Source organism: Aphelocoma coerulescens, chromosome 2 (genome assembly GCF_041296385.1).
Source record: "Aphelocoma coerulescens isolate FSJ_1873_10779 chromosome 2, UR_Acoe_1.0, whole genome shotgun sequence".
Taxonomy (NCBI): domain Eukaryota; kingdom Metazoa; phylum Chordata; class Aves; order Passeriformes; family Corvidae; genus Aphelocoma; species Aphelocoma coerulescens.
The window spans coordinates 21,734,740-21,749,639 of record NC_091015.1 but is presented as its reverse complement, the minus strand read 5'-3'; positions in this window follow the sequence as shown (position 1 = coordinate 21,749,639).

Here is a 14,900-nt window from a genome sequence, read left to right as displayed (position 1 = left end):
CTGGAAATTCTGGGCTCCTTGACAATGGACTTATACCTTACCTTTTCAGATAACAATCAGCAAAAGAAAGATCCTCCCAGACACAATGTCACTCCTAATCACCCTGTCTACAAAAACTCAAGTTTTTGGTGTAATTACTCAGGCAGTTGGGGCGGATGCTCCGGAGTTAACCAATATCCACGACAATTACCAAAAGGATATTGGTCCATTGGCGGAAGTAAGGCTTGGCAAGGCATTCCATCACACCTTGAAGGTGGTCCATGCAGCATTGGACAACTTACTGTGTTAACACCCAATGCCAAAACAGTCGTCAGGGAAAAACATAGAAGGAAAAGATCTGCTCATCCATATGATGAGAATTGTAACAGTGAGTTTAGACCCTGGAAAACTGCGGCAAGGGTTTCAGCAGGTTTGTTAGTATGCCAACTTGCCTCAGCAATGGCATTGAAGCAATTGGATCAAGTTGGATGTTGGCTGAGTAAACAAACTAATGCCACATCCATTGTGATCAGTGATATGGTGACTGACATCAACAGTGTTAGACATGCTACCTTTCAAAATAGAGCAGCAACTGATTTCCTTTTACTGGCACATGGACATGGTTGAGAAGAATTTGAAGGATTGTGCTGTATGAACTTGTCTGATCCCTCTGAATCCATCCACAGAAGTATACAAAAGCTGAAAAATCTAAGTCTCAAATTCAAAGAGACAGTGGATCATGGCTAGACGGTTTGTTTGAGGGATGGAGCTCTGCACCTTGGTTGAAGGAGCTTTGCAAAGCAGGTTTATATGTGTTGCTGCTTGTAGTGGTGATATTGGTAGTTGTGCCTTGTATACTTCAGTGTGTGCGATGAACGACAGACATAACTGTTAAGGATGTTTTTGTCGTACAAGAGAATGATGTTGGAAAAGGGATCACAGAAAGTTCTCAGAATCTTACACAGGCTGTTATGGATGAAGGCTTTGAATTAAGGCCTTGGAATGGACAAGACCTATTCAAACTAACACTGGATTTGACCTATGTTCTTGAAATAGACCCAAACCTTTCACAGCATTAAAATCGCTGTGGTGTAAAATAGCACCGCTTAGAGCAAGCAGAAGAAGTGCCTTTACGCAGAGGAGCTATGAAACACAAGGTAGTCAATAAGCGACAAAGTTAAGAGGGTTTCTTTATGGTTGTACTGAGAGGGGGAATTGTGGGGAAACACAAAAGGTGGAAAAAGCTTTTAGGTGTGAGAAAAAAGCAGGTTATAGGAATAAAGCAGAAGAATTTAGGGATCAGCTTTGGCTGCAAAAACTTGAAGAAGATACAATTATACAGCAAGCAAGGACATTAAAACAATGGTTAGAGTTTTTAGGTTTGGCTGAGATAGGTTTTGAAGTTGCAAAAAATATGCTTAGTAAGATAGATAAGTTTAAGCTTAATAATGGAATATTGTGTATTATTATATGAGGCATAACAAGCAACTATGGTGTACAACAGATGTATGTGCACTATTGTGGGTTGGTTAAAACAGTTGTCTGTAACTTTGAGAAGCATGTTATTGGCTGAGAAGCTTTTAGGGATGCTCTGTAACCAGGAAGTCTTTGGATATCTGCGACAGCGTGAACTTTGTACCATCTCTGTCTCAACTCTGTATGTGAGACTGATAACAGAATAAAGTAATAAAAGGCTCCTGGAACGTCTGTCCGGGCTCCCTGTTCTGTTTGTTGACAAAAATGCCGACATCAGATACCAAAAAAATAGAAAATGTCAAATGCATTGCTATCAAACAGGCTATTTCAGCCAACATTTCTACAGGAATTGCTTTCTTTTTGATATATACATCATATGCCTTGGCCTTCTGGTATGGAATCATTGTGATACTTTCCAATTTTCATAGAGTTCACAATCCTAAAATTCTTCTGCTTGATGAGGCAACATCAGCTTAGGATACTGAGAGTGAATCAGCAGTGAAGGCAGCACTGGACCAGGTCAGTATTGGTCAGTGTTGAAGTGTTTTTATCAATGCCCATGGAATTCAGTTAATGATGTTATGGGTAGAACTGAACAGCAGCAGGTTCCCCAAACATACTTTAGTCTTTAGAGCACTGGAGAGCTCAATGTGTGCTGAGACCTAAATATTCCCGAACAGTTTTGGGGAGCCCTGTGGTTCCAGCAAAGTAATTGAAAAACAGCTTGGGGGTTTCTTCTAGAGCAGCTGCTACACGTTGACTGCTGTCTAGACCTAACTTATAAACCACACAGACAATTCAAAGCAATAGCCAACCCTGTATTTCTTGCTGTCTGCTCTAAGCATGTCTATGAACTATTTACAAAACAATTCCACCTATAGCCCAGTCTGAATCAATCATATTTGCTGATTTTTCCCCCCCTCTGTTTCTCTACCTTACTATGCATCTATGCTTATGGTCTGGATGAAGACAAAATTCTCACCATTGCATAAACAGTTTCAGCAATGATTACAGTTTCTCTATGGACAAGATGTTCAGGGAACATTTTTTCAAGATATACTGTCACAGGAGAAGTACTTAATCTGCCTTCTCATCATCAAAAATCTTTTAATTCCTAGTGTTTACTTGGACAATTAATTACTTGACAATTAATTGCCACTAATTTCAGCAAGAATTGGACTCTTTGTCCAGGAGTTCTAATTCCTGATAATTCACACTATTTTGTGAAGCTATGCTCACTGGCACACACAGTGATCTTCCTCCCAACCCATGACCTGTAAAGTGAATCCCAGAGACAGCAGGGCAGAGAACTGCTGGTTGACTCATTTGGTGGGATTGCCAACCAAGTGCTGCAATATAAAACTTACAGAGCTTGTTTAAACAAGCTACTAAGCCTCTCACCTCCCCCACACAGCTTTGAAATATGTCCTCCTATTGACATTTCTGGCATAGCATGACGGAAAGGCTTGCTCGGACTAGACTAGCTCTGATTGCTGATGTTGAGCAAGACAAAGCTAACCTGTTGTCTGCCAAGCGTGCATTTGTCCTCCTCTTGCCTAATTTTTCTCTTCCTCCCTGTGCTCAACATGTACCTCCACAGAAGGTTTACATCCAGTGTAGACTAGACTCTTTTCCCTGCAGGCTTTACCAAACTTCTGATGAATCTCTGTTTATTGTTTTTGTGAATGGGACGTTCTGCTTTTTATAATGAAGGATGTTAACCTGGTTTTCTTCTATATTTTGATGTGATTTTAGCTTTTTAGTGTCACCTCAGTTATAGTGAATCTCTCAGTCTACCAAGAAAAATCATACATATTTTTATAGGCTGCTTGAATGGCTGTTATTTCCAGTTCTTAAAATCATATTACAATATAAAGATATCAGGTTTATCTAGAATTTCATGGACAACATGCCACACATAACAATTTTATCTTTTATTTCCTAATTGTAAAACATATTAATCCACTTATATTCTGGCAGTTCAAAATGTTCAGTGAAGATTTTTAAACTGAATTATATGAAGTTTGTAGTCATTTCTTGGATCATTAGATATTAATACAAAGTTATCCCAGCAGACACTGTCACAATGTGCCTGTAAATACATCTTTGTCATGACAAACTACATACTTCTAAAATTTATTTTATTGTTTTTGAGTAATTTAAAAGACGGAAAAAACTGTATGAGTAATACAAGTATGATTTTAACTACCTTAACATATATTTTCATTGAAACTATATTTTGCAGTATCTGATTTGTTACACTTTTGCTTTAGCTTACCTTGAAGAAACTTAAAAATATTGTGAAGTTCAAATTCCTCAGCTGTCCATTTTGATCTTTACTAGAACACCATTTTAAAATCTATTGTTCAACTCAAATATGAAGAGAGGAAAAGCTATATGTGCCTGAAAATGTTCATCTGGAGCCACAAATCCACTGTTTCCAGGTCAGGAAAAGATGCTACACATAGCTCAGTGCCTCAAAATGCAGATCTTACAGCTGCACTTGAAAATGGTGTCATCACAGAACAAGTTGATAATGAATTAATGGAACAGAATGGTATTTACTACAAGCTGTCAATATGCAGATAGCTTTTCTCATAGATTTTATCATAGGGTGTACCATTGACCTAACTGGATTGAATTGTTCCCAAAGGTACTTCCAGCTTTGCAGTGTTTTCTCAGTGAAGAAACTTCAGGGGAATAAAGCTCCCTTGAAGAGTGCTAAACTTCAGATAAGGAAAAATTCATATTAAATAAAATGTTCAAGTTTAACTCAAAGCTGTGAATTACAGGAGTTCTAAACAATTTTTTTTCAGAAGTATGACATTAAAAATTAAGTATATGTGAAGATAAAAATTAAGATTGTGGAAAAAAGGAAGTTGTGGAGTTGATTGCCTCTCAGACTACTTTTCCAGACTACGTCATAGTCACCAGACTAAAATCAAACCCCACTTGCCGGTGCCTAAAGTCCTACCTTTACTAGGTAATCTACTGTAGATTAATTGCCCCTTGATTCATTCACTCACATCCAGAAAAGGCCCCCTTCCTTGTTGTACACTGGTAGAGATGCAACTGGAGAGAAGAAGTTCCTTATCCAAGACTTGTGTGGCAACAAGTGCACATCAATAAAAGATGAGAATTAAAGTTATAATCCCTTTCAATGATAATGTAGCAGTGCCAAAATTCTCCCTATCCTGAAAAACAAACCCCACCTCTTTATTAGGAAAAGATGCATCAGTGGTTTAAGTCATTTCAGGAATGAAGACAAAACTGAAATCCTCGGCACCCTGTTCTTGAATTCACTGATAGAATGGTTGAGAACTGCACTGTACTTGTCCAAAATTACCAGATCTAGAGGCTGTGTGGTTAAAAGTGGCATCGGTACCTGAATCAGCTCTCACTTTGATCCGCCAAATGAAATCCAGAGACATTCCTGAATTTGGTTCTGAAGGAACATTAACTAAGAGTAAATCATAGGATTATAAAATCACTCAGGTTAGAGACGACCATCTAATCCAACCCCTGCTGAAGGCAGGGTGCACTCTGAGGTCAGGGCAGGGGTGCACAGATCTATGTACAATTGGCTTTGAAATACTTCCAAAAATGGAGACTCCACACCCTCCTCAAGCCCTCTGCTGCAGTGCCTCCCACTCTCATTGTGAAAATTCAAAATCTTTTATGCAAGTACCTTTACAAATCCACAGCATCTTAATGACTCAGAGTCCTGAAGTTTTGTAATTCAGACATGATTTATCTTGAGTATTTTTATTATCTCCCAAGCTATCTCCTGAACTTCTCAAGCAGTTTCTGTCAGGCCTACACTTGGAAATAGCTATAAATTTTGTTTCCTATTCTTCTTAGCTCCCTCCTTGCACTGAAAGTCCCTCTCAGTGACTTCCTGATTCTCTTTTAAGACTTTTAATATAATTTTTGCACTTTAAAATGACTCTTCAGTTAACTTCATTCTGTAAATTTTCATAACAGTTTAACATAATAAAATAATGGAAAAAAATATATGTGGCTAAAACACACCCACACACCCACACACCCACACCCTGCTTATGAGTGTTAGTGTAACGTCTAGGTTTTCAGTGAATGTAGAGAAGACTTAATGAAACTCAGTACTTAATTGGGCTTCGCAAAAATACTCAGCTCTTATCAATCTTTCTTCTACTTGACAGGAATTGTAGTTTTTATTCAGAATTGTTCATCATTTGAAAGTACAGGATAAGATAGAATCATAGAATCACAGAAAGGTTTGGGTTTGAAGGGACCTTAAAGACCACCCAGTTCTAACCCCCCTGTCATGGGTAGGGACACCCTCCACTAGGCCAGGTTGCTCAAAGCCCGCTCCAACTTGGACTTGAACACTTCCAGGGATGGAGCATCCACAGCTTCTCTGGACAACCTATTCCAGTGCCTCACCATCTGCACAAATTTTCTTCCTAACATCTAATCTCAGTCTACTCTCATCCATTTAAAAACTGTTACTGCTTATCCCATCACTATACTCCCTGTTTAAAAGTGCCTCTCTAGCTGTCTTGTAGCCCCTTTTAGGTACGGGAAGATGCCTGTAAGGTCTTTCTGGAGCTTTGTCTTCTCCAAGCTGAACAAACTCAGGTTTTCTCAAGTCTTGCCTCATAAGAGAGGTGTTTCAGCCCTCTGATCATGTTTGCGGCCTCCTTTGGATTTATCCAACAGGTCCATGTCTTTATGTTGGGCCCCCAGAGCTGGATGCAGTGCTCCAGGTGGGGTCTCACTAGGGCAGAGCAGAGGGGCAGCTCTGCTGCCCATGCTGCTTTTGGGGCAGCCCAGGGTGTGTTTGGCTTTCTGAGCTGCAAGGGCACATTGCTGGGTCATACCAAGCTTATCAACCAATGCCTCCAAGTCCTTCTCGGCAGGGCTGCTCTCAATCTATTCTCTTCCCAGCCCTTGTCTGTGTTGGATCACATCAGTGCAGGCGCAGTACCTTGCCCTTGGCCTTGGCGAACTCCATGAGGTTTGCAGGGGCCCACCTTGAGCCCATCGAGGTCCCTCTGGATGGCTGCAAACAAATTTTAGCATCATACTGTGTTTTGTTTCAGGCATCAGGAACTGAGGATCAGTTGCAGAAAGAAGGCAGTGCATCAGATGTCTCAGAGAAAGCACAGAAGGAATCAATACTGACTGGACAAAAAAACCCCATCCATTCAGAAAAGCTTTAAAAGGTTCAGAAAGCAGCATCATGAACTTGATCTAAAAGCTCGTGTCTCTGTATTCATACCTGCCTGTGTTTTTCATAACTAATGGGATAAAAAAGGAACACAATCCCACTTGAGAGGGCATAACTTTTAAACAAAATTTGTGAAGGCATCCTGTGTGTCTGGGTAAGGACTCATAAACTGACATAATCCTAAAAGAGTTCTGTGGATATGCCTTTTCCTCTGAAGCTAAATGTTTTGTTGTGATACTTAAAATTGTTTGAGTAATATTATTAAAAAAAATTACTTTAATATGGGAATAGCCTAAGTAGCAAGTTAATTCATTTAATGATAGAATAAAACCAAAACCATGTAATTAGTCATACAACTGATATAACACACCCTGAATAGAGTGTAATTACTATTTTTGTCTAAATGCTTTGATATCTGTTGTCTAAAATGCCTGTGTTAGCAAATAGATTCCTGGAAATCAAGATATAATTACCAATCTGTCTAAGGACCTAAACTTGCAAGAGAACACAGTCAGAAACAAGAAAGAAACAATTCTCTCAGTATTCAATACCATCAAATGCAAAAAGTGGTTTAAATTCTCAACTTCTGTTTCTGGATAATTCCATGAAAGGTAAGTGACTTACTGTATATCTCATCTACATGTGCAAATTGCTTTATTTATTGCTCAGCTACTTGTTCTTGCCCAGTCTGTAGAGTTGTGAACACCACCTTGCTTCCTTCTACCTGATGCCTCTGAGAATATGGTACCTTTTCTGAAAAGACACCCAGCCTTTGCCCTCTCTTCAGGCAATTCCCAGTTCTCTGATGCCCTTGGAAAAGAAAAGAAGATGCTGATGTAGCTGTTATGGGTATTACTCAACCTAATGTGTCTGCCGCATCGCATCGCACTGCATCGCACTGCATCTCATCTCATCTCATCTCATCTCATCTCATCTCATCTCATCTCATCTCATCTCATCTCATCTCATCTCATCTCATCTCATCTCATCTCATCTCATCTCTGTGTGGTCTGGCCCTGCATGGCCCTGCCCCAGGAGCGAGAGATTCCCAGCACATTTTTGTGCACACTGAGTTGTGTTGTAGTCAGTATCTGTGCAGGTTTACAGGCTTCCTCTAGGAAATAACCAGCAGCACTATAGGTTTTGGCTGTAAGCTCCTAGAGCGAGAGGGGGAAATCCTTGGTATTTGTACAGTGCCTAAAACAAGCCTAAAACATAGGGTCTGGTGGGGCCTGAAGACTGCTACATGATACACACTTATTTCTTAATAATGTATCATTTTTCTCTACCTTATAGGTGCTAAATTTAGGTTTTAAAAACTTGGATTACCTCAGTTACAACTTGAATTTTTTTTACATGGTAATATTATTTTTAAACTGTATGCACATAGTCACTTTACTTACCTGAAAAAGACAAAAAATATGGTAAGGTAATAAAAAAGCCTTTTTTTTTTTCTCAAACAGGATTTCACATTAGGCAAAGCTGGAGAAATTCTTACAATGAGGCTTTGATTCACAGTATTTAAAGGATGACTTCTGAGTCAGGTTAAAGCATTATATATATTTAGTTTTCTGGAGCTTTAGAAATGCTTGTTTGTTTAGACAACATAAACAGTCTTTGTGTTTATTTAAGCAGTTATGCTGTGGTCCTACCCATAGAGATACCACACTGATTTCTTTAGCTCAGTTTGGAAACCAACTGTGCAAGATCTTCAGAAGAGGTGTTGTAACTGCTAGACTCTGCCTAGCAGGCTGCTGCTCCCTGAGAGCTCAGCCAGGGTTTCTGAGGGCCATGCGAGCAGTCGCACCCCGGAGTCCGTTTCGGACAGCCCCGCGATCTGGCTCCGGCAGCCAGCAGCGTTACAGCGCAGTGGTGGTAAAGGAGGTACAGAAGGGTCTCTCATGAGGGTGGTAAGATGGCTTTATTCACATCTTGTCCCGGTGCCCTCGGTGGCAGAGAGAGACACCGGGGTCTGGGTGCGGGGTGGTTTTGTCAGGGACTCAAGGGCGGTCCCTGGGTGGGGTTGGGGTACAGGAGGAAATAGGGAGAAACTGACGGAGTGGCCAGGGCTAGGACAGGGAACAGAGGGAACATCACAGAATCAGGGGGTTAACAGGCTGCCACAGACAGGTCCAGGTAGATATTTTGAATGGTTTTTAAATGTAACTCTAAGTCAAGCGTAGAAAAGCTCAAAGGTAATTGTGGTATTTATTTAGCTGTTTTAATAAAATCAAAGCACCTTGGGATGGAGGACCAGAGAAAGTAGACTGTGTTCTACGAGACTGAACCTGAAATTCAAATCAGCCTTCAAAGACAGCTAACTCATATAGACTAGGACCCACAAAAAATAACTAGTGAAGAGAATAGGACTTGGATATCTGACTAACTGCACGCACTAAACTGGTGGCTGCTCCTCGGTAGAAGGCACAGAGCCAAAGACAGTCACAGTAGGGATCAGGTCTAGGAGCAGGGCTCTGCTGTCAGTAGAAGTACAGTCAGCAACGAAGATAAATCTTTTAAAAAGAATCAGCCTGAAATGCAAGCAGGGCTGTCTCCAGTTGCTAAGCAGTGAGTAGGTCAGCAAGGCTCCCAAGAGTGTGTGCAAGCAGCCCTATCACCACTATTGGAGGCTTGGCATTAGCTTCCTCCTGGAGCTGCTCAGCACCCCTACTCTGCTGCAGAGTGTGTGAGATGCCAGTGGAAACTGCTAAACCAAACCCTACCTGGGAGGCACAGCCTGCAGTGGTACCTGCCCTGAGGGCTTGATGGTGTTTCCAGTGTATATTTTAGCACAGCTAGAACTAATGCAAATATTTTTATCCCTATTTTGTTGCTGTTCCTACCCTTACCAGTGGACTCCCTGAAAAGTATTATTTTTAATTCATCACGTATTTTAGGGAAATGTTGGTATTCAGCATATTATCAATCCACAGAATAACTTCAATCCTTCTGTGAATTTCTACTAAATTTTACTCTCACCTGACCCAGCTGTAGGCATGCTTGTGATCCCTGAAGTAGTAGAAAGCAGAGCAATGTGAGAGACTAGACCAGACACATCCCTCCCTTGTCATTATCTCACTACAGACAGTGGTTTATCCCAGCCACGTCCACAACCTGACCACTTATTGAGCCCATGCAGCTGAGTGAAGGTTTCCTGGCCTCCAGAGCGGATCATTTCCTCCCTGAGATGCTCCCAGAGCCAACGTGAGTCACATCAGCTCCATTTGTTAACCCCTTCCCTAGCGACCCAGATGCCTCTTCTTCCTGGTTTATATGGGAAGGGATTATATATAGGTCACTTCCATGGAAATTAAGACCCATGAGACTTATTTGACCAGCCCAGGAGGAAAGTGAGGTCTCTCAGACCATGCTGAATCTCAACAGATCCCTGCAGGAAGGGCTTGAAAAGACCCTAAAGGAAAATGAGTGGTCTTCATGGTCTGAGGATTCAAGTAATGCCACTGTATTCACTTTTCTTACTCTGGTGTCAAGTGTCCACCTGGCAACCTCTTCAAGTATCAGGCAGTGCAACAGTGGGGCCTGGGAGGGTTTTGTGTATTAGCACCAACACACGTGGTGTGTTCTCCTAGCATGTAACACCAAAGCAGCCACCTGGCTTTGCTAGCCTAGAGCCAAATCAAAATTGTTTCTTTCATGTATTTTTTTTCTTACCACATGTAAGAATATAGTACTTTACTGCACTTAAAAATGATACCCTACCCTCAATAAAACCCCAAGAAATCAACATGTAATATGTTTGTTTATGTATAGAGGTTCTGCATTTATACACTTATGGTAAGAAACATAAAAACTCTTAAAATACCCTAACAGTTCTTACACAAAAATACCATTCTTTGAAACAAATTATGTATGTGTAAAGTAATAGAAAACTTAAGATTATTTCATGACGATGACATTTTAGTTTTGATATTTGGCAAATCTGGAGGAAAGGTAGAATGAATTTTTTTACTTTTGCTTCCTGGATTTAAATAAGACAAATGTCTTGCATTTAATTCAGACATTTTAGTTTTCAAAGATGTGTTTTAAAGTCACTGGTACCTCTCACCAATTTGTTGCAGTGGGGATACTGCAACACGCCTATATCAAACCAGGAGTCCCGTGGAAAGGAAATATATACGGACGGATTCTTGCTAGATGTTTCAGAGATGTTTATTTCCCCAGCCGCATGGCCGGGCTCTGCTGAGGAACTGCTACAGTCAGGACCCGAGCTGCTTTGCCCGCGCAGGGGAACACAAACCAACCCATGGGGAACGAGGCTGAGCAGGGGCAGGGAAACCCCGTGTGTCTGTGCCCTCAGGGCTACATGGCGGGGGGAGGAGACCCCAACATCTCACCCGTTTTATTTTAATAAAAGGAGAATGAAGACAACTGGATAAACATAACAAGAACTGTTTCAAAACAAAACAAGCCACCCTCCTGAGTCTTTAAATGTCCAAACAGATTCTGTGGAACATCTCAGGGCTGACAGAAGGGAGACAGAACTCTCTGGACATGCCTGTGGGGAAACTGAGGCAGGAGAGGGTTTAATTTCTTTCCTCCCCCTTTTCATCCCCCCATCGGCATCGGAAAGGGATTTTTGGGGAAACAACTGGCAAAGGCAGGGTTTTGTGAGGGAAACCATGGATGAAAATATGGATTGGGAATACACTGGGGGTAATAGGACATAGGGTAACAGGGAAAGGTGGGATTAGGAAAGGGAGACTGTAGGGGGGGTTTACAATGGAGATAATGTCTAACATGACTACGATTTTTTGCATATATACTGCCTTTTACAGGAACACCATCAGGCCCAGTGACCTGCGATGCTTGTAACCCTTTTCTACCTTGTATGATTTTGAATTCCACCACCTCTCCATCTCCCAAGCTTGGGATGCATTTTTCAGGGTTATTCTTTTTAATAGCAGTTCTATGCACGAATATGTCTTGCTGGTTATCACACCTTGTTATAAAACCATAATTTTGTTTAACATTATACCATTTCACTGTCCCTAAGATCTTAGCTACTATGGTCTTTTCCTTTTTCCGAGTGGCTGCTGTTTTCTGTCTCGCTGTGTCTTTGCTCTCTCTTTCGGTCGCTCCCGTGCTGGAACTATCGGCGCGCTTTTCCCAGGGTCGCGTTCGGGGCCGCGCGGGCCGGGCCGGGCCGGGCCGCTCCGTTCTCCGTGCATCGCCTCCTCTGCTCTCAGCTTCGCTGCCACTGCCAGGCGCTGCATCTCGGCGGGCCCCCAAGCGATGACCCCCCCGTGCCCTGCTCCAGCGCGCGTTTCAGCTGGGCACGGCTCCGCTCCGCCGCCGCCAGCCGCCGCCCGCGTGCCGCCCCTCTCGTTCGGGCGCTCACGGGGCTCGCTCCACCACGCGCTGCGCGGGGCCGGGCGGGCACTGCCGGGCCGCGCCGCTCCTGCCGCTCCCCGCTCCGCCACCGACACTGCGGCCCGCGTGGCTCCGCCCGCGCACGGGAACCGTCTCGCTGCTGCTCGCAGAGCGCTCGGTGCACGTGGCCTGGGTCGCACGGTCCCTGAGCCAGGCTTCCCTTCACCAGGACACAGCTGACATTGCTCAACAGTCTCGGTTATTAACTAATATTCACGAAAATATTCTTCCATCGGCATATATTTTGACTCAAATATTAACTGGATCCAAACGGTCTTCCAAAAGCTCTTGGTAAGAATTAAATCCCAAGAAACATAGAAAAAGTCCTTAAACAACCATGCCAGGAAGTGTTTCAGTTCTTTCTGAGCTTGAATCAAGCTAAAATTTACAAATCATTGTTCAAGAATCATTTTAAGTTTAAGATAAATGTCCATATGCGGCTCTGAAAGCCAAGAGTCTTCCCACTGTTCCTCCATAGTTTAGATATGGAATAGCAAAACAAAACCAAGAAGAGGAATCCAAAGTTTCCAGGGTTTACTCACACAAAGTCGCTTAGGGATCGGGGATCGTTCTGCTCACAATTCTCACCATTATGTTACAGTGGGGATACTGCAACACACCTATATCAAACCAGGAGTCCCGTGGAAAACAAATATATACGGACGGATTCTTGCTAGATGTTTCAGAGATGTTTATTTCCCCAGCCGCATGGCCGGGGCTCTGCCGAGGAACTCTTACAGTCAGGGGACCCGAGCTGCTTTGCCCGCGCAGGGGAACACAAACCAACCCATGGGGAACGAGGCTGAGCAGGGGCAGGGAAACCCCATGCCTCCCTCAGGGCTCCCGGGGCTACAGGGCGGGGGGAGGAGACCCCGACACCAATTAATTTGAATTGTTAATGAGATAGAAAAGTGTATAATTGCCAAGATATTTTCCCCCTAAAAATAGTATCTTCCAGATGAGGAAGAGGTGGTGTTGAGAAATCTCCCAGCTCTGCACACTATTTCCCATACGCGTTCTCAGACACCACAGAGATTTTGCAGCAACGCTCAGAAACATTCCACAGCAGAGTTACAGCTCTCACAGTACTTATAACTGACAGACAATGAAGATTTATTTCTAGTTTTATAACAGGAGAAAGTATGTTGTTTCGTAATCTTTGCAGATGCATGTTATAAATCCAAGTAATTGTCCCAGATTGGCAGCTTCTATGGCACTATTTACTGAGCATCTGATTGTCAAAAACATGTTAAATTCACAAGCAAAATTTCTTGTAAAGCTAAATTAAATATTAAATAATTTGGTGGTGTTTGTGCTATTGCAAAAAGGAGTTTTGTGTTTCCATTTCTCTATTAAACATTTAGATCTATTGCATTTATTATTACATGCAAGGAAAACCATATTATGTGTGTCATCCTGTTGTAATATGAAGTGATTAAGTTCTCTAATGTAACCTAATTAGGTGATGTGCAGACTAATGTTTTGTATTAATTAATTATTTATTAATTTTTAATTTATTAAATAAAATTTATTTTGTTGTCTCAAAAATGTATTTTATAAATAATTTCCTCCTAGTTCATATTAATGTTTGATCCAGTTATCACTAATATAAATGAGTTATCCAAGGAGTCTTAAGTTATTTATCCAATCTGCTTAGATGTCTAGACAGCGTTGTGTTTTCATGCTAAATATTGCAAATATTAAAAATATTAACAAAATGCTTAATTGTATCCCTCAAAAAGGGAAATTTTCTCTTTGCAGCACTGTTTCTCCTCTGTTTAAAGATAAAAGTGGTCAGAGAAAAAAAACCAGTCATCTCAGACTCCAAGTTAGGAAATGTCATGTTTTGGGATCTGGCAAGTTTAAAGTCATGGTCCTACATATAAAAAAATATGAGATTTATGAAATGCCATTGTGTTTTCTTGGGCAAAACCTGTGAACAAGGACTGTAAGTCTGAGTGAATATATGGAAGCAGAGGAGGAATGCTAGATAAGCTACAGAAGGCTTGAGGCAAACATCTGTACAACTGACAAAAGACAAAGCATCCAATTCTGCAGAATATTTAGACCAAATTAAGCACTTTCAGATGGCGTTTGGTGAATAAATCTCAATTGTCTAGGTAAAAAATATTTCCTGTCTAGTTTTCAAATAAACCAGAGTAATTTACAATGGTTTCATTCATTTCCAGGCTACAGGTTCCAGATTGGCACTAACTGCCCAAAATGTAGCAGTTCTTGGGACTGGATGTTTTGTTGTTGGTCTGTGGCTGGCAGCTGATTCCTCTGCTTTCAGCCATTGTGCCAATTATTGTTGTAACAGGAATGGTTCAAATCAAGATGCTTGTTGGACATGGAAAAAAAAAGATAAGAAGGAACTGTAAATCACAAGAAAAGTAGGTTCCGTGGCATTTTTAGGTTTTTATGTTGTACTAAACTGTGTTGCTTAATAGGCACATTGGTGATGGATTGAGAATATACTCCTGAAACAAGTTAAAGTCTACCTTGTTCTATTATTCTGACAAAATGGTGATATAGCAAATACGAAGCTGAAAATTGAAAACACGAGTTACTCATTTGTGTCCTCAAAGAGTTCATAGCATTCAGAGCATACTAAGCATTTTAAAAGTACTGGTTTCCTCATGCCTGTCCCAAACCTACATTTGGGTTCCCTAGTCTTTCCCAACACAGTTTTTTTCTTTTTTGTCTTTTTCTTTCAGTTTGTTCCTTTTCAGAGGCCCTCTCTTCTACCTCTCTTTCTCCCACCTTGCAGTTGTCTGTGGGCTTAAGATAAAAAAACACTGTACAGAAACCATCAGTAACAAGGATATGAGAAAGTGTGACA